At 44.0% G+C, this 25276-nt stretch overlaps 1 protein-coding gene across 2 annotated transcripts in view; it reads right to left on the reverse strand.

Moving 5' to 3' along the window:
• The window catches only part of EXOC2 (exocyst complex component 2), a 2261550-nt gene that overhangs the window by 489594 nt on the left and 1746680 nt on the right, over positions 1-25276 (reverse strand). The gene's annotated exons all lie outside the window — the stretch shown is intronic.

Below are 25276 nucleotides of genomic sequence, written 5' to 3' on the forward strand. Positions count from 1 at the left end.
CCCCATCCATGTGAAGCAGAGTTTCTCCCTGACCTAATTCTAGTGTAAATTGTCCAACTGGGTAGGGAAAAGAAAATTCATCCATGGTTTGGTACCTATGTCTTTAATGGACACAGACACCCTGTACATGGTTCATCTCCCAGGTCCCTGCTTGTAAATGTTTCATCTCCCAATCCCCTGCTTACATTTACCAATGGTACCAGAACTTGTCAGAGATTTGGGATGCAAGGCTGGGCTTAAAAAGGTCTTTGTGGTCATTAGCCTCGTAAACACCTATGAACACTGTGAGCCATACAAGTGTGATACTGGTATATTAATAATACATGACTAGAAATATATTGTACTTCACTGACTAGACTTAACTACTGTGAAAGCAAGACTACAAGCAAAAAAATGCCTTGCCCTTGGCTGCAGTGTTTCTCACTCAAATCGTGTAGGTTGCATAAGTCAAAATGACCCTGTCATAGATTAGCATGGAACTCTCCAGTGGGAACGGGGACCAACTGGATCGAATAGGTTCAAATAGGTCCAACTGGCCAGTTCACACACACACACACACACACACACACACACACACACACACACACACACACACACACACGAAGAAGCCTGAGCTACCAAGACTGCAATGTAGTACCAATGTCATACACAAACTGCAGCTTAAACGTTTTTGATGCCTATTGTGAAAATAGCTGCTAGCACAATTTCAAACATATGCTTTAAAAAGGCAATGTACTGCTAAAGGGTGATGGCTGTTCTTATTCACAAGTGCACCAAAAGTGAAATTAAACAAGTCTCAGGTAACTTTATAAATGCACAAATCTGTCATTATACTGAAGTGACAGGAAGCATGTGATGCTAGAAAGACCACAAATGCTCGTTTTGTCCACTCTTCCTAAAACAGTCCTGAACATAGTTGAATGTAAAAGACAGAATGAAAGAGTCAACATTATTCCCAGTACTTGCTGTGTAGTTCTTAATGTTACTTCACAACCCATCTTAATGAAGTACTTCTGTTGTCTTAGATTTAGACTATGAAGTACTCTCAAAGTGATTTACTAAACAATACTACTCATTCTGTCAAAAGAGATAAGCAGTATCAATTCCCTAACTCCATTTTTTAATCCTTAAATTGATCAAGACTCATTTAAGCATAAACACTAGTACCTCAGATCCAGACAAGGCAGCAATATTCTGATTTGCATTAGAATGACAGTAATAAATATTTTCTCCACAATCTGTCTATAAGGGTCTTATGGTACAGCATTGGCATAAAGCACAATTTTCACAGATGGGGACTTTTTGAGACATTTCTTCAAAGGTTACATTCACACTGTCTAGAATGTTATAGCTTCGTGTCTTGCTTATACTAAAAAGAAACAATAATGAGACAGTAACCCTGTCTGTCTTTTTAAGTAGATGTCAGTAAAAGACTATTTAAAATAAAATAGGCCATGTTATTATTCATGTTTTACTGGTAAAATTGCAGCGTACTTCTGTGATGTAGTTACTCAGTGTGGTCTGATGCTCAAACCACACAACTTCTCCAGGCGATAATTATACTGATGAGGTTAGGAAGGAATTACCTCAATATATATTTTTTAAATAAAAGTACTAATTACTGGTCAACCAGTAAAGGTCAGTATCTCATCTTTAACAGGTTCCCATCATAACTCAATAGTTTCTAGTGAACCTAAATGTAGAAATTAGCCTGGCTGATGACATACACACATTAACAGCAAAGACCTTGGCAAATGGTAGTTCAGACTTGTACTTTAACAACTACACTGTACAGCCAGGACAGCTTTAGAGTGATTTTGTTATACATTCAGCACTTCTATTGACTTTGGGTAGCATTAGTGCTGAAGTCTTTTTTCATATACCAATATGAAAGAAAAGCTACAAGGTTTTAATGTTGCCACAAGTGCTGTTTATGTACACTTGAGCAGCTTACTGGCCTTGCACAAGTAAAATGCACTCTTGGGATGCCCATCATGTAATATCTGGATCACAGAAAGTTTCTTGGAGCATTGAATGCATTTGGACGGCAGTGAACCAGATCTGTGAACAGCTGCAACAGTATACTGCCCACAGCATAATTCAGTCATGTTTACTTTACTGTTATTTACTTATTACAGTCATCAAGGTGGGGGTGGGGTGTCTGTAGAAGCAAGTTAATTATATCTTCTGCTATTGTTGGTCACACATTGCATGTAATCGTCAAAAGTAGCTATCAGTGTAGGTGGGAGAAAGTGTGGATGAAAGCAAAGGGTAATTAGGTGATCACAATAAAATGATCACAGTTATGGAGTAGTAGGAGGCTAGGAATAATGACAAAATGTATTGACAACCACAACTTAAGATACATTCCTGTGCACATTTTATCTTTCTCTATCTTCACAACTTTGCAAGACAGGGGTATACAGAACGTCACTATCTTTTGTGGGAATGTAGGGATGTAGTCCGTGTGCAAAAGCACAAAGGAATCATTATTGATATGGACTGTCCACATAAGATATGTGTGTGTCTAAGAGTAACAAGTTGAAATCCGTTATGCAGGCCACTGTAACTTTTCACATTCATTTCAATCATACATCAGAAATGTGCAAAGAAAGTAGTCATCATCTGGGGGGCAGGTATCATGTGAAACCAGAAGGCAATCACATCACCAGTATGAAACAACCACTGATACAGCTTGCTGGGAAGCAATGCACATACATTTGAGAACAAATTGAAATGCACTGCAGCCAGTTTCACTGGCAAAGAATGATAAACTGTGTATATAACCTGGTTAACTCAGATGCAATTAATGGCTCAGGCAACTGCTGCAGCAGATGTAGGGAGCTGAGAAATGATGAGGCTTAAGCCTCTTTTCATTGGGAAAGGTGTGGGTGTTTGCTAGGGTACTCTCTTATCAACAGATTCCTCAGCAGAGACTGGTGAACACAGAGATAGTGACTGCAGGGATGAAGGGGTAGGGCCATGACTGTATCTTGCAAAGAGGCTTGAGCAGGGTCATAAGTGTACACTAGGCTAATGACCACAAGGGCCCTTTTAACCTAGCCATGCAACCCAAATGGGTTGTGCTTGGGGGTATAAGAATAACCTTAAACCATGATTTTTCCATTTTCTGATCGAAGCTCGTCAGGTCTCAGGTGAAAAATCAACTTAGGGCAAAACTCACACAATGGAGCCCTTGATAGTAAAAGCTACAAAGCTCTACAGAGAAACTTCTGCAAACTAACTATCCTGGATGCATAAGTGAAAATAATAATAAAAAACAGAATGTACCAGGATGGTGTACCTCTCCAAGATCAGAGGAAATACCAATCCGGGCTGAGCTTTGTATCGAATTGATCTTGTAAAAATCTAAATTTGTCCTCATAAAATAGATTTTCCATTTTCATTCTTCCTCAAATGATGGGTTCAGATTCAAGGCTGTTGCTAAAGCTCGTGTCAACCAGGAACTCTCAAGCTTCTCCCTTACCCACAATGCACCAACCCCAATTACCTCAGATCTTGTTTGTTGCTTAGAAAAGTAAAAGATGGTAATCATTATGGAGAATCTATATCTGAAGCCTTTATATAAAAATTATTATAATAAGGCATGTGTGCCTTATATTACTCATTCTTCCGGAAGCTTTAAGGATGGGTGTTTGTGGGAGGGGAGTTGAGGAAGAATGAAACTGACAACACAGATAGAACGTTACGGTGAGTACATAACACCTTTATCTGATGATGTCAATTTTTATTCTGTCCTCAAATGATGGGACAGAGTCCCCAGCTACCTACTTTTCAGGATGGACTCAAGGAAGGATGTTCCTGAGCACCATAGATCCAAAAGATATTCTTCCTCTGAAGACCAGATCTAACTTGTAATGAGTAATAACTGTATGGGGAGTAGCCCAAGTAGCTGCTGCGCAAATTTCATCCATGGACATTCTAGATTGAAATACTGAGGAAGCTGCCATGGTTCTAGTAAAATGAGCGTGAATGGTTTTTGAAAGAGTGATGCCCAATTTGTTATACACAAAGGAAATGTAATTTGTCATCCATTTAGATAGTGTAACTCTGGTAACTGGTTTACCCAATGTGGATTCTTTAAATGAAACAAACAGTTGATCCGATTTTCTGATGTCCTTAGTCCTACGTAAGTAAAAACACAACTGCCTGTGAACATCCAATAAGTGCAGTGCATATTTACCTTTGTTAGAAAATTTGGGGAAGAATACAGGGAAATTAATAGCCTCATTAATATTGGATTCTGATACCACCTTTGGAAGGATTGATGTATTGGTACGTAAAGTCATCCTGTCCCTATGAAAAATCAAGTCTGGGGGTTCTGAAGATAATGCTTGGATCTCGGAAATTCTTCTGGCCGAAGTAATGGCTACTAAAAAAATTGTCTTCGATGAAAGATATTTAAGGTCGCACATTGCTGCAGGCTCAAATGGGCATTGAGTAAGGTACTGCATCACTAAATTCAGGTCCCAAGGAGGAGTAGGATCTTTAAATGGAGGCCTTAAGATTTGCATGCCTCTTAAAAATGCTTTGCTTAACTTATGAGATGTTACTGATGAACCATCTATTCCAACATGAAAATTTGATATTGCTGTTAACTGTACTTTATCTGTGGAAAAACTAGCTCCTTCATCAACAAGTTGCAATAGAAATTCCAAGATATAGTGTATGGGGGCTGTAAAGGGTTCAACGTTATGTTTTTGAGGCCAAAAAGTAAATCTTTTCCATTTGCTGGAGTATACAACCATCACAGCCCTCCTATCATTCATGGATATAGTTAACCACAACAGAAACAATGGTCTGTTTGTATCCTCCAAATTCTTAGACTTAAAAGCCTTTGCTATGGTTAACCACAGCATTCTTCTCAATTCTCTATCTAGCATAAACATAAGCCCCTCCTCTATTGCTTGGTTTAACAGCTACCTATCTGGCCATCAACAAACGGTTCTCTGGAAAGACCAACTATCCCCCCTATTGCCAGTTACCATAGGAGTCCCTCAAGGGTCTATTCTCAGTCCCTTACAGTTCTCCTTATATACTAACTACATCACTTTATCCTCACCCTCTGTGTCAGTAGTACAATATGCAGATGACACCACCTTTATTTGCGCCATCTCCACACTACATGAACTTCAATCCTTAAACCAGAACTATTTCACCCTCGCAGAAACATGTTTCACTAATATCAAACTTCTTCTCAATCCCAAAAAAAACAAACAAACTTATTATATCTGGCCCAGGAAAATCACCACACCTAAATGATAGCTTCTCCATCAAATCCAAAGACAACACTCAAATCAGCCCTACCACACACACAAAACTGTTAGGTGTTGAAATTGACAACAATCTTAAATTTGACATCCACATTGCTCAAACCATCAAGAAGGTTAACAAAAAACTTGGACTCCTTTATAGGAATAAAAACTTTATGACTAATAACACCAAAGCAACTAATGCAAAGACCCATATCCTATCCATCCTCTTATATGCCTCTCTCATCTTAACTAATCTCTGGCAAACTGACCTAAATAAAATGGAATCTTGTTACAATAAAATCGCTAAATTTGCTACCGAATCCCCTTATAGGTCCCATCAATGTCTGTCACTTAAGCAAGTCAACTGGTTGGAGCTACCTCATATGCTACTACTCAACCAACTACCTACTGCTCACAAACTCTACTACTTTCCCAACCTAACTCCTGCAGTAAAGGAACTCATACAACCACACATCCCCACTAGAACTCTCAGATCTAGCAACCAAAACCTTATAAAAGTCATCAAGCATAGAAATGATGCTGGCAAATCCCTTTTTGCCAGCACCATTGCCAAAAAATGGAACACCCTACCAAGCCATACAACCTTTATCACTTCCACTACTCAGTTTAAAAAACTCCTGAAAAACCATTTTCAGAATAATTGGCTATGCTCATGCCATTCACCAGGCTAACCCTTAAAAAGGTAACTCCTCTGTAGCCCAACTACTCAGTCTGTTTCATGAATATGAAATACTGCCTCTTTTTAGGTGTTTTGAGTAGATGTCTTCTGATACTCTGTACCTCAATGTTTGACTTTTGTATGATCTGTTAATTTAATGTATTCCATACTGTATGAATCATCACCTTGTGTGTATGCAATGAAAGCTCTCATAACATGAAACAAATGTTCCATGTAATTTCCTGTTATTCTATGTATGTTTTGTTTGGAGCTTATCTCCCCAGGCCTCCGCTAAAAATGGACCTGTGTCCAGTCGGACTTTCCCGGTTAACAAATGTAAAATAAATAAATAAATTATGGGAAGTTAACAGAATATGCCAGACAGGGGTAGAAAGCATAGGTTAAAGGAATTGGAGAAACCAGGTAGTCGGCCTGAGATTTACAATGTCTGCATGCATCATGCCTGTTGGGTGATGTAGGAGGCCTTGAGTTGGATCCAGAACCCAAGGAGGTTGAACCAGACAACACCAAAGAAATGGAAACCAAATCTGTTGAGGCCAATAAGCAGCAATGAGGATGACCCTGCTCTTCAACCTGGTAAGTTGTATGAAGGAATTTGGGAATTAATGGAATGGGAGGATACGCATATAGGAGACTGGAGGGCCAATCATGAAGTTGATCATACCTCAGAGATTCCCACTCTGTGGGGATTAGGGCAAGTAGATGCTGCATTTGTTGTTCAGGGGGGAAGCCCCATTGACAGAAGATTTTGTCTGCAATTTTCCTGCTGAGGGACCATTCATGGGATAGAAGAAAGCAACTGCTCAATTTGTCTGCTATCACACTGGATTTCTCTGGAATGTGCATTGCTAAGAGAAAGTGGTTGGAAGAGATCATCCACTGCCACACCCCTACAGCTTCAAGACACAATGGGTAGGATTTGGTTCCTCCTAGTTTGATGCACCAAACAACTTACTCGAGCGCGTAGCATTTGTACTGCAATGGTCTCTAAGGGGAGAGCATTTTGGAATGCCTGCAGCGCTAACAGCACTGCTCTCATCTCTAGGACATTTATATGCAATTTGGCTTTTTAGGGGGATAGGGTGCCTTGGACTGTCTTCCTCAGATAATGCCTCCCCCACACCCTAACTGGGAAGCATCCATGGCAACTATGGCCTTGGGCTGTGGGGGGAATGAATGGATAGCCAATGAATCCACCATTCCAGGTCTTGTTTGCGCATCTGAGTGTTGCTTAGCTGGTAACACAGACTGGTAAAGAACTGACCACTGTGTACCTAACATCCATTGAAGAATTCTCATGTAATATTTGGTTAGTGGTACAAATATTATTGCTGCCACCACTGAAACCAGGGCTCGAAGGATCAAATGGGCCAAAATCGTGGCGTGGGAAATTATCTTTTTGACTTGTGACCTTATTGTTTGAATTCTTGATACTGGCAGGAATGCAATGGTTGTTTTTGTACTGAGAAGTTCTCCTAATAAACACTAGACTCTGGGTAGGTTGTAGATGAGATTTCTCATAGTTTATGGTTACCCCAGAAGGGAACAAGTTTGGTGAATCTGGTCTTTTGCCAATATGAGTTGATGCCTGGTCATTTAAGTATGGAAATACTCGGAATCCCTGCAGTTTGAGATGAGCATGCATTTCGTAAACATCCTGGGGGCTATGGTAAGTCTAAAGGGCACTTCTCTGAATTGGTAATGACTGGTTCCCAGCCAGAAGTGTAAATACCTTCTGGATTGTCTGTTCATCTTTATATGACAGTACACATCCTTAAGGTCTATCGAGCACATCCAGTCATCCTTGCCAAAACCATGACCATCCAAAATTTGGTTCTTTGAAATGTCTTGTTTAGTTTGGTGAGATTCAAAATTGGTCTCCAGTCCCCTGTTTTCTTTGGCATTAAAAAGATCTTAAGTCCCAGATTCTATCTGGTCTGGTGGGACCTCCTGCATGACTCTTTTTCTTGCAGCTTTTGTATTTGAATTGTTGCTTGTTCCCTCTGACTGGGTGGAACATTGGGGATTTTTCTTGAGACTGAAGGTGGAAGGGAAAAGGGTATTACATATTCTCTGAAAATAATCTTCTGCACCTAATTATAGGTTCATAGGTTCATACTAGGCTATCTGCCCTGAGGCATTTATAAGCCTAGCCCGAGTGAGTTTGGCTTTCGCCACCCTTCGATTCGGGTTTACCGAACCCTTACTAAGGTTAGTTTACCGTGCCTCTGTCTAGTAGTGACACTGAAGTAATCCCCGGGGTAAACCTACGATCCCCCATCCACTCATCAAGATTCTTCTTGAAGAGAGTTAGTGAGGGGCTCTGTCTAACATGGACTGAGATTCTATTCCAGAGCAAGGGAAGCCTCTGGGTTATGAATCTGTCCCTCCAACATGTTCTGTTTATTTCTGTGCAGAGGTTCAGATCCCTCGAGCGCGTAGCTCTAAGGGATTTGGATTTTCTGAGGTGGAGCAAGTTCATTAATTCTGGGTTGGACATGGCTTTATATGTCAGGCATAGGTCGCCTCTAAGTAGGCGGTACACAACTGAGTAGAGTTGGAGTTCTTTTAACCGAGCCACGTATGGCATCTGTTTGAGTCCTTTGACTCTTTTTGTGAGGTACTTGTGGGGTCTTTCTAGTTGCTGCAGGTGTCGGTTAAGATACATCCCAAAAGGGGCATTGTATTCTATTATGGGCCTAATTAGGGCCATATAAAGGGGCACTATGACCTCCTTCGATCTAGATGTGAATCCTTTCATGATAAGGTGGGCTATGTAGAAAGTTTTTCTAACCACTTTGGCAATGTGGTTGTCAAAGGAGAGATTACTATCAACTTGGGTCCCCAGATCCCTAATTACTTCCTCTGTGCTTAGTGGGTTTTCACCTATGTGATAATTTGTGGGTACTTTGTTTTTGCCAAAGGGTATGACTATATACGTTTTGGCATTAAGCTTTAGACCGTGGCTCTGGCACCAGTTGTTCGTCTCTGTGAGACCTTTTTGAAGGATGCTCGTGTCAGCTGGAGAGTCAATTATGGCTCCCAGTTTGCAGCCATCTGCGAACGTGGTCAGCCACAGTCCTCCCGTGCTGGCCTGCACCTCGGAGAAGTATATACCGAACAAGAGAGGTCCCAGGACTGAGCCCTGTGGTACACCACTTGTGACCGGTTTTGAGTAAGACATGGCTCCAGCAATTCTGACACTGTGGGTTCTGTCTTTGAGCCAGTTTGCAACCCATCTTGTGACATAGGGGTTTATATTTAGGCTGGATAGCTTATCTATGATGCCTGAGTGGGGTATTGTGTCAAATGCCTTCGTGAGGTCCAGATAGGCTGGGTGGACTACCTTCCCTTAGTCTATGGCCTTGGTGACTGTTTCAAAGAAGTCAACCAGGTTCAAGAGGCAGGATCTGCCCTTGACAAAGCCGAATTGGGTAGGATCTAGTGTCTGTAGGTCCCCAATGTCATTGTTTACGAGTTCCATGATGATCCTTTCCATAGCTTTGTAGACTAGGCTAGTCAGGCTTATGGGGCGGTAGTTTCCAGGGTCCGTCGAGGCACCACCTTTGTGGAGAGGGACCACTCTTGCTGTACGCCATTCATTTGGTACATATCCTGTAGTAAGGCTGAGACTGTACAACATTTTTACATGAGGGTTTAGTTCTTCTTGGAGTTCATGTAGTATGCAACCCGGGACACCGTCTGGTCCCATTGAAGCGGTGTTTTTTGCTTTGGAGAGGGCGGCTTTCACCTGAGCATCTGAGATGCTAGGGGGGCTACACTCTGCCGGGATAGATATTTGCTCTTTTGGGGGGGGGGGGAGTTTGCACTAAACCTGTCTGTCAGGATGTTGGCAATGTCTATGGGTTCAGTGAATTTTTTGTCATTTAGAATTAACTCTGAGCATATCTGGGAGTTGCACCCCAGGTTCCTAACATAGCTGAAAAAAGCCTTGTGATTGTCCTTAGTGTCCTTTGCAATTTTTTTCTCAAAGCTTGCCTTGGAGGATTTTATGAGGGATCGTAATTTTTTGCTAGTACTGATCAGAGATGCCTTCCCTTTTTGGGATTTTGCTCTATCATGTAGTAGCTTCTTTCTTCTGTTGTACAGTTTGTTTATGGCTGGGGTCCACCAGCGTGGACGCCTGCCTTTGGATGATTGGGTCTTGGTTTTGTTAGGGATAGCATGATCCATGCATTCCTGGAGGTGTCCATAGAATGCGTTTATATAGGATTCAGCTGTTTGGGCCGTAGTTTCCCTTGTCCCGGGGGCCTTGAAGGATTCCACCTCTGTTTTGAAAAGTGTGAAGTTCACTTTTGAGAAGTTTTTCACTGTGGTTTTCTGGGCTGGGGGTGGGGAGGGGTTTTGGATATCTAGTGAGATTAATTTATGGTCTGATCTTACCAATGAGGGGTTTACTTCTGGTATGGAGCAGAGAGTCCCCTTGTTGGTAATGATCAGGTCGAGTATGCTATCCCCTCTTGTGGGGGTGGTGACTAACTGTTCCATGGCATTTGAGTTAATAAATTCCAGGAACCTTTGGGCTAGGGTGTTGGGGCTTGAGTAATGCTCCCAGTCTATGTTTGGGTAGTTGAAATCACCCAATATGATGGTGTTTGGAGAGATCTTCATGTTCTCCAATGTTTTCAGGAAAGCCGAGTGGGATTCCTGATTTTGAGAGGGTGGTCTGTAGCATGCTATAAACTGAAAAGCAGTTTTGCCCACTGTTAGTTGCACATGGATGGTCTCCGATGCTTCGTGCAACACCACTAACCTGGAGGTGTGGGTATCCTTGATAAAAATAGATACTCCCCCTCCTTTTGTGGTTCGGTCTGAGTTTTGCAGTCGAAATGCATGGTATGAGGTATAACCTGGTAGTGCTGGGGTGCTCTCTGGAGCCTTGAACCAGGTTTCTGTCACTGCACATATGTCGATGTTCTCCATACTGAGGAGAGCTTCGAGTGCATGCATCTTGAGGTTTAGACTTCTGGCGTTTAGCAGCATTACCCTTAGTTTTTTGTTCATTGTGTTGTTTACGGAGGTGGATTTGTGTTTTGAGCCTTGCCTAAAAAAGGCACTATGGGGGTGGCAAGAGTCTTTGCCAATATCCGAAAGCCCAGGGGTGACGGGTGCAAGTCGTCCCTAGTGAAGCAGCGTGGCTTGTCGAGCATGTCATCCCAGGCTGACAGACACTGGATCCCCTTTGAATGACACCAAAATTTTAGCCAATTGTTAAAATCAATCATTTTGTCTTTGTACTGCGGCATCATTCTAGGTGAGGGTAATATGCTACTAAAGGACAGGGTCATACTGGCCTGGGCTACATGATCAGAGAGCTCCTCTATGTCTCTTTTCATGTAGTCGAGGGAGGTACATCTCAAGTCATTCACATCAGCATGTACTATGACAGAGTCATATTTTATCTTTTATTATATCTTGCCAGGCTCTCTAGTGTAGGGATAATCGTCTCCTGACTGCCTCCTGAAGTAGGCAATCGGGCCTCCTTTCAGGAGCACTGGAACTCTTGCTGTGTGGGCCATCTCTGCCACATGGATGGAGACATCCATTAGAACTCCCTCCTCATCCTCTGGGGGAACCTCCTCCAAGTGTGTCCTGGAAAGGACCTTGAGACTTTTTGAACCACATTTTCCAACCACCTCGCTGATTCCCGGAAAAGGTTTGTTGAGGGGAAAAAATGCAAGCCCACAGCAGACAGCGTGTTTCCATCCTTTTCACACCTAGACAGTGTCTCCTCTACCTTGGGGCCAAATAAAGATGCTCGGTCAAAGGGGGTATTGAAGAAAGAGGACTTGAAGGGCTCTGCAAACTCACAAAAGTGCATCCACACGTCTCCTTATGGAAATACCTGAACCCACTCCCCTTGAGGTTCCCTCTGTTACATTTGAGATCAACCTCATGGATGAATTGGATACGGACTGAAGGGTAGTCAGCTGGGAAGTTGTAGTGGCCTAGACTTCCTCAAAAACAGCACTCGTTAAGGTATTGGATAACTCCTTAATCAAATCCCTCTGTAATCTGGTAAAATGTGCAAAGTAGTTGAGGAACCTCAGCACAAAAGTGGATTAGGCATATATATGTTTCCCAAATCTGTCCATCGTCTGGACTCATTGTTGAGGGGATGGACAGTGGACCTTTCTTTGGCTAGTTCCTTCTTGGTGGCCACTGCAATGACCATGGCATCAACACAAACTCCGTTACTCTAGAACTGTCTGCCTGCAGGTGGTGCTATTATCCTGCCTAGTCTCTGAAGAATGGGTTCTATGGTGTCTGGATCCTTCCACGCCTGCTGTGAGATCAAGTCAATGAGCTCATTGGCAGGTGGAGTAACCCAGGACATAGAGGGTCCAGTACCAAAATCCTCCAGGAGAACAGATTCCTCAGATGTCGGGTTACTAGGTATCTAGCCACCTCACTGTTTAAGGATTTTGAGGATGTCTCTAAATGAGGCATCTTCAGGAGGCGATTGTAGGGACCCTTCACCCTCATCGAAATCTGTATCCTCGGTGAAGGACTCTTCTGGGGAGTCCATGTGTTTCCTCTTGCACTTCCTCTTTCTGGGGACCTCCGCAGTGGGATGCTCTGGGGAAGTATCAGAAGAGGAAATAATTCCCTTAGAGGGAGTCTGGGGCTTCTGTACTGGCTGTCCCCGTGGAATGATATGGTGAGGCTAAGTGCTGGGCCATTATGGTGGAAGACTTTGGATCCGAGGGGAAGGTTCTGTCAGAACTATCAGTGCAGAAAAGACCCTGTTTGCAGCATCAAAGGCAGAATGGACAAGGAGAGGACATTGGATCAAAGAAGACATACTAATCGACTGTAGCTCTCCCCCACTCTGTGGGCAAAGGCTCTGAGGCTGAAGCCGGAGCCGTGCTAACCAGTGCCAAGGCTCCAAGGTGCAGAGATGACTCCGAAAATCTTGGGAGTCGAATGCAACAGTTTGGACCTTACAGGCAGGCTACAACTCGGATCCTCGGATCTGAAACTGACAGATCCAGACAACTCAGATCCAGAGACTCTGACACTATAGCTGTAGTCATAGGAAGAACCTGCAATGGGGGATATGAAGAAATTCGAATCTTCTGACACAGATGGGTAGGAACTGAGGAAACCCAAATCTGTCCCTGCACTAAGAGGATCTTCCTTACCAGTCTCTCCATGTCTTCTTCAGTTAGGCTTTTAGAAGAATGAGCACAAAGGGTAGCTGGAGATTTGGGATGCTGCAAAAAGGGCGATGGTACTCTGTCCAGGACAGGATCCAGGAGGGACAGTACCTTACTTTAGGCAAGAGCTTAAATGCCAAGGTTGGTGATGTTGGATCCAATGACCTAGGATCCGATGACTTAGAACTTGTCAGATCCTGTTTCTGAGCAGTTGGATCCAAAGCGGTTGGATCAAATAATTTTGCCACTTTCAGATCTGTAGCCAGGGTAGGATCTCTAATTTTCAATTTTTTAGGATCCCAGGGTTGAGACCGGATCTTTTGCTGATGTTTTTCTTGATGAATCAGAGATGGAAGCTGAAGTAGAAGGCCTCAGAGACGAGGATTTCCTTGAATTAGTCTTAGCAGGAGTACCTTTAGAACCAGCTTCTCCGAAAGAGGAGGGTAGAAGACCTTTTGACATTAATTTATTTTTTCTTTCGACTAAAGTGTGTGGACTGACGCTGTGCCATATTGAGCAGTCTTCCTGCAGGTGAAGACGGCTCAGACAGTAAACGCATGAAGTGTGGGCATCAGAGAGAGACAACTTGTGCCCACACTTTGCAGAATTTTTGAAACCTGTCATTTTTTCCGCCATAATAAAAGGGCTGAAAGGAAGCCAAACAGGGGCAACAGTAGCAATGTTAATAAAGCAATTTTTTTTAAATAGATGTAGAAATATAAATTGAAATATTTAAGTAGAACTATTTAAATAGAAATATATAAATAGAATACGGGGAATACCAGCAATGGTACCAAAGAACTACTTTTGTTGGAGAATTAGCAACAGAATAAAGGGGAAATATCAGGAAGAAAGGCTATACATGACTGATAAGGGTTTAACAGCAGAACAAAAATTATAAGAGAAAGAAAAAAAAAGCTAAATTCACTTATCTGAAAAGAACATTGAGAGTATGATTAGATCACTTCTTTTCCCTGGAGCGGCAAACGAGATCTAAGGTAATTGAGTTTGGTGCATTGTGGGTAAGGGACAAGTTCGAAAGCTCCTTGTTACCACAAGCTTTAGCAATGGCCGAGTCAGATCCGAGGGATTGGATCTGAATCCATCAATTGATGGCAGAATGAAAATTGACAACATCAGATATAATGTTCATAAATTCACTTATTTAGTACCAGATGGCTTTACGCAGTTAGAAGGCTTCACATTTGTCACACTTTCCCAAATACTTATAATGGGAATACGCCCAAAAACTCTTACACAATACAACCAGTAAGTGCTTTCATACTTTATCTTTATGGCTCATCAGACTGGAAAAATCTTCATATTGGTAGTTTAAATAAGCATACTGATAAACAACCAAGAGAAATAAGCACATTTATAAAGAGAGACAAAAACAATACAATATACACAATGCACTTGTAAAATTGAAAAAAATATATAAATAATATGTAAAATGTAAGAATGTGTACAAAAATTGCTGCATAGAAAATGTAATGTTTTAAGTCTTTAGCTTTTAGTTTACTCTTGAAATCTATTCCATCCCTGAGGCTAGACTATATAGTTAACGACCCCAGGTGCTTCTACTACAGTAAATAGAACCTGTAGTCATGGTTGACATTTTCACAGTTATATCAACAGGTATTTTATTTGGCTGAATGCACGTCATGCCAATCATTTTACATAGCACATGCTACGTTAGCTACAAGAACACATAAACACATCTGTGCTATCAATACAATGGTAAGTTCATATTATGGTTTGGAAAGGCTGGAGCTGGCAATAAGAGGGGGTGGCACTGAAGCTGTCCTTGACTATTGCAAATATTACTAGAAAGAGCTTCTTGAAGCAAATAAAAATGTCATCAACATTGCAACAACACATGGAAACAAAACTCTTAGTTTAGTAGTTTTATTAAACCTATGACATTCCTTACAACATCCAGCCTTATGTTCATGTCCTAAGCAAAACAACTGGGTATGGTAATCCCTGTCTTATTTGTCTATCACAAAAACATTTGTTTACAAATGGAGGGGGGGGGGGGGGGCTAGTCTTGGAAAAATCAGCCCAATTCCACCAGTGACAAACATAAATGGTCAACAATTCTAAATAAAAAGTTGAGAACTGCATCAACTTTCTTCTGGAATAAGCTTCCCAACTACATGAAGCAGAGTTCACCCCCAACCCAGTTCAAAAGAAGCCTTGATCACTGGATGGGAAATTACGAATTCATCCCTGACCTGGCCCCCATATCTCTAATTTACTTACTGTTGACCTCTGTCCATCAATCTCCAACTAACATACCATAACCTTTAGTTACCTCCTTCCTAACATACCCCACCATATAGGCATCCAAGGAACTATGGGACTAAAATTGGGGTGGGTTGCACAGCTAAGCTTTATTAAAGACCCTGGTGATCGCTAGCCTAGTATGAACCCATAAACAGTCATATGTATACAGCATGAACCAGTGTTTATTGGTCTGATAAAGACCGAGTGGCCAGCAGTTTCTTAAACTGTGAAGAAAAACTGAGGAGAATGACAGCAGTGTGATACCTTCATGTGAGTCTCCTGCCACTTATGTCACCACCAGCAGAAACAGCTGAATTCCACTGCTCCTCACAGGAACAACCACTACTGGGAAAATATGTTTGGGTCATGGGAGAACAAAAGGTAGATAAATGCAAATGCAATGAATTATTGGGTCAATGACCTCCTACAAAGATCTAGAAATATCAAATGTGATGAATGAAGTCAGGGAGGTTCAGCATGGAATACAACCATTCTAGACAGGCACAGAAACATCTGCCTCTATTCAACATGCACTACAGCCTATATGCAGAGTATTATCTACACTTTTTTTTCAGAAGCTCTGCAGAGATTGACTGGCACCACAACAGAAATATTCTAGGGATGTGCCAAATACCTGTAACATAAAGACATCAAAGGCCACATCTAAAGCCCCAAGTGAAGAACCTAGCAATCTGTGGAGATTATTTTCAAAGTCTGCATAGCCTCAAAGAAATGGCTTCCCATGAGTGGTCCTGTGAGGTAGTTTGGACTGCAGCTGTGGTGTCTTCGAGTCTGCCTCCAGAAAAGCTGCATGTGTGTGTGGAGCAAGGAAGCAAAAGTGCACAATGTTTAAAAGATCTCCTTAATCTAAACGGAGCTTCCGCTGCCTGAGACATTGTGCAGTCCTAGAAAAACAAAAGACAGCTGGAATGGGGTGTCACTAACACCCTTCATGGAGACCAATATGCCTGCTTTCTGTTTTTTAGGTCTTTGACCAAGTCTCGAGAAGCTTGCCCAATGAGAACAATGATCCAGAAGGTGGTATTAAGAGTAGTCTGCCTAGGCCCAACCATTATATGAAGACTGCCTGAAGTAAGCCACTTGACATAGGCACAGCCTAGATCCTGCTGCTTGGCAACAACATTAGGACAATCAAAATTACAGTGGGTTACATGAAAGCTTCCCAACAAAGCAAATGTAAGGGTCTTGACCACTAAAGTATGGAGTTTTTCCAGGGTCTGATCACAAGGAGGGAAGATAACTGGAAGAGTTAACACTAGAAATGAAGGCACCTTAGGTGAAAGTCACTTTGAAGAATGCCCTCTTTCTGACCTTGTTCAAAAAACAGTGACATGTAAAAAAGCAGGGACTTGTAACCAAGAGGGAAGGTTGAAAGGTGCTGTGCTATTTAGGGCCTCTGTTGGAACTAACACACTGCAGACTCTGGAATAATGTTTGTAAGGTTGTCATTTAAATCAGCAGCCTCTGCAATCCTGCAAATGCTCAGAGGAAACTAAAATTTAGGGCTCCATAATGGAAGTGTCCATCTTGTACAGACTATTATTTTCTTAGCCTATGGGGCTAGAGGAAATGCCAGTAGCCTTTCGGCATGTCCAAAGTGGATAGAAATCCAGCCAGCTCCGCCTTTCAATCAGTAAGTCTGTACGTCTGTCCAACTGGAGCACAGGATATTAATCAAACTTCAATATGTTATTCGAGTTTCTTAAGTTGCTGCAAAACATTATGGACCCATTGACTTTCTGAGGCAGTACTACCGGACTATTCCTCTCACTTGAGATTCTTATCTGAACCCCAGGTTTATGCACTTCCTGCATATCTTCCCTGACTGCTTGACATTTTAGCACTGGGATCTAGTATAGTTTCAAATGTAGTTTCTTATCAGGCATGGTTTCTGTGTTGTGTTGGATTAAACTGATTCTACCAGGAAATTCTGCAAATATGGTCTTATTCCACAGTACAAATTCAATCACCGCTTGTTGCTGAGACACTGATAATAAACTTCCCCATTATGACTTCAGGATATGCTGTGAGGTCTTTAATTTCTTCTTCAAACATACTACAGAAACATCAGGTTTTCTTTAAGGTTTTAGAACATACATGTGGAATAACAATTATGTTTTCCTTTTTCCTTCTTGTCTGATTTTATAATTCACTTCCCTTGCTTCTTCTAAACTTCAAAAGGTCTTTATCACTTTGCATGTACTTATTTTCAGTACTAGGTACTAACACAAGGACTTTATGCAGTTGTTTGCATTCTTTGAGATGAGCACTTGTATTTCCTGGGCTCTCTTCTTATGTTCAGTTATCCAATGATGTATTTTATTACTTTAGCTACTGGAGTCTTTTGGTAAGATTCACATTCTCTGTCAGTCTCCACACTGACATCCTTCAATATTTTAACAATTGGTACCTTTTGGTAAGGCTCTGTATCAGTTTTAACCCTTGCGCCCACAGCCATAATGTAGTTTCTGTGAGTTGTAGTTCTGCACCCTTTTCTTTAGTGGTACTGTATATTTCTGGCAATAAATCTGAATGAACATGTTTCTTTCCCATAACTTCCATAGCTCTTTAAATTGTGGAAAGGCTTGGCCAAATATCACATTATGTTTTAAGCTACACATTGGCACTACAGGGTGTAACACTTTAGTTAGAGGATCTTTTTTACTTCTACATGTAAGTAATGTCTTTGCTTTCATGTATGCAAATCATTTAAATTTTCTTTTTACTAGTTGCTTTATGCTTACAGACATACTGTACTATAACTAATACAATCATGCTCCCTGAATCCATCAGTCCTGTAATTCTTTCCCCTCTTCCCTCTGCCACATTGCATTTGACAAGTTTAGTAACAGCACAGTCGCAGATTCTACAGTTCTAGTGCTTAGAAATCCAGCATTGTTACATTCTCCAGACATTATTTTTTGTACACTTTGCAAGCTAACAGTAATAGTTCTTAAAGGTATAATATTGCTGTCTCTATTTGTGTTGTACCTGGCTATATGTTCTTTTCTATAAAGTTTAAAATAAATCAGCTTAATAATTTTTTTTCATGTTTGCAGGCAAAGCAGCATAATTAGGAGAAGGTGTTTTTTTTAGTCTTTGAGGCATGCATATCTAACGCAGAGTTTGCATCTTGATTTAGTAACAGACATTTAACAACCTGCTCTAGAAACTGAGGGTAACTCTGGAACAGCCACTTGCTTTAGTTATGTAACAAATATGTACAGTTTACTACCTCTCTGTTCCACTTTTATCTTCTTTGTTAATTATTTCACCTTTGTAGTACCTGCAAATGGTCAGTTGTGATCAGTGTGCTACCCTGCTAAACAAGTGTAAAATAAAACAAAAGCTATTAAGGAATGCCCTTTAAATCTACAGTTAAAACTTCTAAAGTTTTTCTTACATTGTTTACATAAGGTTCTAGCCACAGTTTTAAAATATGCATTAAGCCAGACATTTCTGACTTTACTGGTCTGTCAGTATCGACTTTGTGGTTGTGAAACTCCAAAAATTGCCATTACTTGTCATTTCAGTTTCTGGTTGTCCTGGGCAAAAACATCTTCTAAATCAATATATGCCTGCAATGATTCTCCAGCTATGTAGTTGACAGAACTATGGCCCTCTCAGCTTGACGCCATTCCCTGCGCCTTTCAAATGCCACCAAGTAGGCATCCACATTGTCTTCAATGTTCAACTTCATTATGGAGAGCTACTGACACTTGGAACTCCAGGTGGGGAAGGCTAATGGTTCACATGTGTGGAAATTTCTTGCTGTAGTCAGAATTATGGAAATTTGTTGTTGCAAGCTAAGCAGGTGCTGGTCAGCAGCTACACATCTCTCCTGAAGGACTATGGTCAAACACACTAAAGCCTCATTTGCATTCACTAAGGTTTCTATGATTTCTTCCATTGTGTACAGAATTTGGAAAATGTGGTTCAGTACACACAGGGCTTTGGCTTCACAGAAAAACAGATAACCAAAAAGCAGCTAAAATGCAACCACTTTGCACTGCTATAAGAATTCCAGAAAAAATCCCACCATATAGGCACAAGGAATTAGAAGTTATGTACTCACCATAACGTTCCATCTGAGTAGGTGACTTCATTCGGATGCAACCTGTGGGTATCGGATCCGACCTCGGATCCGAGCCGGCAATTCAAAAGCTTAGGCTCCGAGCTCCTAGCTCCTCCCTCTTACCCATAACCCCTTGCCACGCCCTGACTGACCTCAGATTGAGTTTGCCTCAAATACTGACCACAGTATACTAAAAAAAGCATAATTACTCGCTCTATAAAGGTCAGGGGGATGGAGGGAGTTGCATCCGAATGAAGTCACCTACTCAGATGGAACGTTATGGTGAGTACATAACTGCTAAATCTGAAGTAGGAAGACTTCATTCGCCTGGAACCTGTGGGACAGAGTGCCTAGCTACGTGAATCTTGGGCGGCCATCATGGAAGGATGTTCCGAGCACCGCTGAGCCAAAGGATGCTCTTCCTCTAGAAACAACATCCACCTTGTAATGAGAAATAAAAGTATGAGGCGAGGCCCAAGTAGCTGCCGCAGATATCATCCAACGAAACACGGGACTTAAAGGCGGCTGACGAGAAACTGCCCTAGTAGAATGAGCCGTAACCCTCTTAGGAGCAGGTCTGCCTGAAGTGTCATATGCCTGCAATATGCAATTAGCAATCCATTTAGACAGAGTGACTTTAGACACTGCTTTACCCAGAGCAAATTTAGCAAAGGAAACGAACAGCTGATCTGATTTCCTGTGGCCAGCTGTCCTGTTAATATAAAACGTAATTGTCTATGAACATCCAATGAATGCAATTTGTATTCCCCTTTGTTTGAATATTTGGGACAAAAAACAGGCAAATTGATTGACTGGTTAATATTGGATTCAGAAGAGACCTTTGGAAGAAAAGATGGATTGGTCCTGAGGCACACCCTATCAGGGAAGAAAGAAAGGTAAGGCGGTTTGACACAAAGAGCCTGAAGCTCAGACACCCTTCTGGCAGAAGTGATAGCTACCAGAAAGACAGTCTTCCAGGAAAGGAATTTTAAATCAGCAGAAGCTGCAGGCTCGAAGGGAGGAGCAGTAAGGGCCTGCAGGACTAAAGACAAATCCCAAGGCGGTACAACCTCCTTGACTGGAGGCCTTAATAAAAAAACTCCCTTGAGAAAAGATTTGCATAATTTCGCTGTCATAAGGGGAGCTGTGTCCTGTCCAGTGTGATAATGCGATATAGCCAATTGTACTTTAATCGTGGATGAACTGGCCCCTTGATGAAAGAGGTCTGTTAGAAAGTCTAGCACCGCAGAGATAGGTGCTGAAAAAGGATCCACCATTCTCTGCCCTGCCCATATAGAGAACCTCTTCCATTTACTCCGATAAACCTGTCTGGTAGAAGGTTTATGGGCAGCCACCAAAATTGCTTTGACCGTGAAGAGATACCGAGTCCTAATTAAGGTTGGAATTGGAGCAGCCAAGCTGTCAACTTCAGGGTCCGCAGGTTGGGAACTGGCATTCCCAGAGGGTGAGAGATGAGATCCAAATTGGATCCAGAATCCATGGTGGATTGATTTTGTGAGACCATACGAAGGGGAACCAAGGTTGTCGAGGCCAGAATGGGGCAATGAGAATCATTCTGCTCCCCAAACTGTTGGCTTTCTGCAGAAACCTCTGCATCAGAGGAAGTGGAGGGTAGGCATAAAGGAGACCGGGAGGCCAAGCATGCACCAGAGCATCCTCGAACTCCTGGTGGGGAAGTAGAGCGAAGAAATTGTCGGCGCTTGAGGGAGAAGCAAAAGATCGCAACAGGGTTGCCCCAAACGCAAAAATCTTCTTCGCTACTTGAAGGTTTAGGGACCACTCGTGTGGAGAAAGGATGGTGCGACTGAGCTTGTCCGCAAGGATGTTGGACTTTCCCGGAATGTGCGTTGCTATCAGAAAGCGTTTGGTGGAAATTGCCCATTCCCAAACTCTCATGGCCTCTCGACAAAGGGGATAAGACCTGGTTCCTCCCTGCTTGTTGATATACCAGACTACGGACATGTTGTCTGTCTGAATCGCAATAGTCCCTGTAGGAAGAACGTGGTGAAGTGCTTGCAACGCTAGGAGCACCGCCTCATTTCCAGGACATTTATATGCAACGATGTCTCTGTGGGATTCCACGTGCCTTGGACAATCTTTCCCGCAGAATGCCCCCCCCACCCGAGGCAAGAAGCGTCCGTGGTCACTGTGGCTCGGGAATGCAGCGCAAAAGGGTCTCCTACCAGGGGCTCCGGAGAAAGAAGCCACCACAGAAGGGAGTCCCTGCACGCTCTGCTGACCGCAATCGGAGCGTTAGAGACGAACAAAGAGGAGACCACTGAACTTGAAGGGTCCATTGAAGAACCCGCATGCGTGGCGAGCATGAAGTAGAAGCGGGATAGCTGCCGCCATAGAACCTAGGGCCCTCAGGACCCGGCTGCAGTTGGTGACGGTTGAAGGATTGCTGTCACATGACACCTCAGGCTGACGATACGGTCCGGGGTGAGGAAGGCTCGCATTGATCTGGTGTCTAGTCTTCCTCCTATGAAATCTATAATTTGAGTTGGATTCAGGAAAGATTTCTCCCAGTTGATCGTTATGCCCAGCCTTGGTGCAAGTTGAAGGAAGTAATCCCTGGCTGAGCACAGAAGATGCCTTGATGATGCCGTCAGGAGCCAGACGCCCAGGTATGGAAAGACCTGTAATCCCTGGAGCCTCAGGTGGGCCGCTACCACCGCTAACACCTTGGTAAACACCCTGGGGGCTGAGGTGAGACCAAAGGGAGGACCCTGAACTGATAGTGACTGGCTCCCAGCCGAAGCGAAGAAACCTCCTGGACCGCCTGTCCATCCGAATGTGGTAGTACGCATCCTTGAGGTCTATGGAACACATCCAGTCGTTCTCCCTCAATAGGGGAGTATAGATTGCAGGGTGACCATCCGAACTTTTGCTTGGTTACTGACAGGTTCAACAGGGAAAGGTCTAAAATTGGTCTTAAGTCCCCGCCTTCTTTGGCACCAAAAGAACCTGGAGTAAAACCCTAATCCGGCTTGATCTGGGGGGACGCGCTGGATGGCTCTTTTTCCTAGCAGCTGCTCGAGAGCTGCCGCCTCCCTGATCGGGTGGAACATCTGGGAGGCTGCGAGATTTGGGAATCTTGATTAGGGGTATTGAATATCCTCTGGATATGAGTCAAGCACCCAACTGTCTGTTGTTATGGACTCCCAAGAAGTCAGGTGCATCGAAACCGCCCGACTGCCTCCAGAGACGGACAGCCGGGCAACCCTTCAGGGCTGCTGCGTGGGTCTCTCAGAGAAAGGTTCTCTGGACCCAAAATTGCCAGGAGCCCCCCTGCCTCTGGCACGACGACCTCCCCGTCCTCCTCTGCCACGGAAGGACTGGTTATCCTGAGCAGGTTGGGACTGCTGCGACTTCCGGAACCACATCTTCTTCTGTCCCTTTTGGTTCTTAGAGAAGGACCTCTGGGGAGCTGAGAAGCGGACTCGACGGCAGACAGCGTCTTCCGTCCTTTTCGCTCTGGACAAGTGTCTCGAACAGTCTTGCCAAATAAGGCAGAACCATCGAAAGGGGCATTCGCGAAGGTCGCCTTAAAGGGCTCAGCAAAATCACAATGGCGGAGCCAGGCCTGTCGCCTCATGACAAGGCCTGCTCCGCTGGCTCTAGCGGCTCCCTCAGTAGCATGAGACAGCAGCCGCATAGATGTATTGGATACAGATCTGAGGGTGGCCATTCGGTGGAATAAACCTGCTTATCCTCACTCGAGATGGACTCCGGGAGATGCATTTAATCAGATCTCGCTGCATCCTAATGACATGCGCCATGTAGTTCAGCGCCTCAAGGAGAAGGTCGCTGAACTAAACACTCGCTTCCCAATTCGATCCATCGAACGGGACTCCTTGCCCGGAGGATGGACGGAGGGACTCTCCTGGGCCAATTCCTCTTCGTGGCTGCAGCCATCATCATGGCATCTACTGGGGACCCTTACTCCAGTGGGTGCGGTCTGATGGAGGAGAAAGAATGCGATCCGTTTGGGATAGGCTCAATGGTGTCCGGATCCTTCCACGCCCTGATAGATATAAGATCTACCAGGGGTCAGCAGGAGGGGACACCCAAGAGGTAGAAGGGCCCGCCTCGAATGCCTCCAAGAACACAGACTCGTCCGAAGAAGCCTTGGGCAGACCACCCCCTGATCCTTAACATCTCCATGATGTCTCCAAATGAGACGTCCTCAGGGGTGACCTAGGGAGCCTTCTCCTTCATCCAAGTCCGTGTCTTCAGTGACGGACTCAGGGGAGTCCATGTGCCTCCTCTTGCACTTGCGCCCGAGGTACATCATCGGGGCTGTCCGAGGAGTACTCTTCAGCAGATGGATGTTCCAAGGGAACCACTTGGGACATCGAGGCGGGCTGTCCCTGGGACCGGCTGGTGGGGGCCTGGCCCAACTGCAATGGAGTGCGGATGGAGCCGTGGCAGGGACCGGGGTCCGGATGTCCTCGACAGTGCCCTTTCCATAACGTTGAAAGCCGAGGAGCCAGCTTCTCTAAGCCCTGAGAGCCGACCCCCACTGGATCCGACGTGCGGATCGGAGTCGGAGCCGAAACCGCCGGATCCGAGAGACCAGTGTGCTCCGACCTGGACGGAGCCAAGACACACCAGCTCCCTCGGATCCGAGGCTCGGCCTCGGCTCGAGAGGTCGGGTCCGGCACCAAGCACTCAAGGGATGGGACGGATCCGAGGTGCGCCGACCAATCGGATCCGACCCACCCCGGATCCAAATCTGCACGGCGCCGAAAGCTCCGAACCCGTGGTATGGGTCGGAGAAGGAGCTAATGGGCGAAAGGGGTCGGGCCTCCCGGTTGGGGGCTAGGAGCACTCCATTTGCATTTGGGCCTGGATGAATTTCCTCATCATCCGGTCCATATCAGCTTCGCTCATCGAAAAGGTCGATCTAGAGGAGGCCACCGAAGCGGACCTAGAGAACCGCCTCGGTGACCTCCTGGAAGGGCTAGCCTCCTCCTCCTCGGGTCCAGGAGAGAACCGAGGGGAGTGGAGCCGAGGAGGAGGAAAGCTAGAAGGCACAGGGAAGCCCGCTTAGATGGAGGAGCCGAGCTGGAAGCTTCGGCTCTCCTCTTGTGGTGCTTCTCCTGTGCCTCTCCTTCTGTCTCTCCCTACTAGAATCCTTCCTCCGGCATTTTTAAGGGAGGTTGAGTCCCAGCCGGAGGGGGAGAACTGACAGCAACAATTTGCTGACTGGAGGCAGAGGTCAAGCAGTATCTGGGGTAAAAGACCCGCCAGCACTAACTTCGACCTCCGTTGTTGAACCCTGCACAAATGGTACAACCAGAAGACAGGTGTTCAACCCCCAAGACGAGTGTGGCCATCTGCTGGGGACAGCTTATGGCCACACTCGCACATTTCGAAAAGACAGCCTTAGGGGCTTCAGACATGACACCTAAGGCCTAAAACACACACAGACACACACAAAACTACGAAAACCCGAGAAATTTAACTAAAGAGGAGGAAAGCCTTAACCACACACAACACTAACTATTTTTAAACAAAACTCAGAATTTCAACAATTTTCCTGTCAGAAAAACCACTTATCTGAAAAACCACGCTAGGAGCTCAAGAATTCCGTTGCTTCTTGAAAAGCGGCAAACGAAATCTGAGGTCAGTCAGGGCGTGGCAAGGGGTTATGGGTAAGAGGGAGGAGCTAGGAGCTCGGAGCCTAAGCTTTTGAATTGCCGGCTCG

The sequence above is a fragment of the Protopterus annectens genome, chromosome 3.part0, assembly GCF_019279795.1.
Source record: "Protopterus annectens isolate FY-2018-M chromosome 3.part0, PAN1.0, whole genome shotgun sequence".
In the NCBI taxonomy this organism is placed as follows: Eukaryota; Metazoa; Chordata; order Ceratodontiformes; family Protopteridae; genus Protopterus; species Protopterus annectens.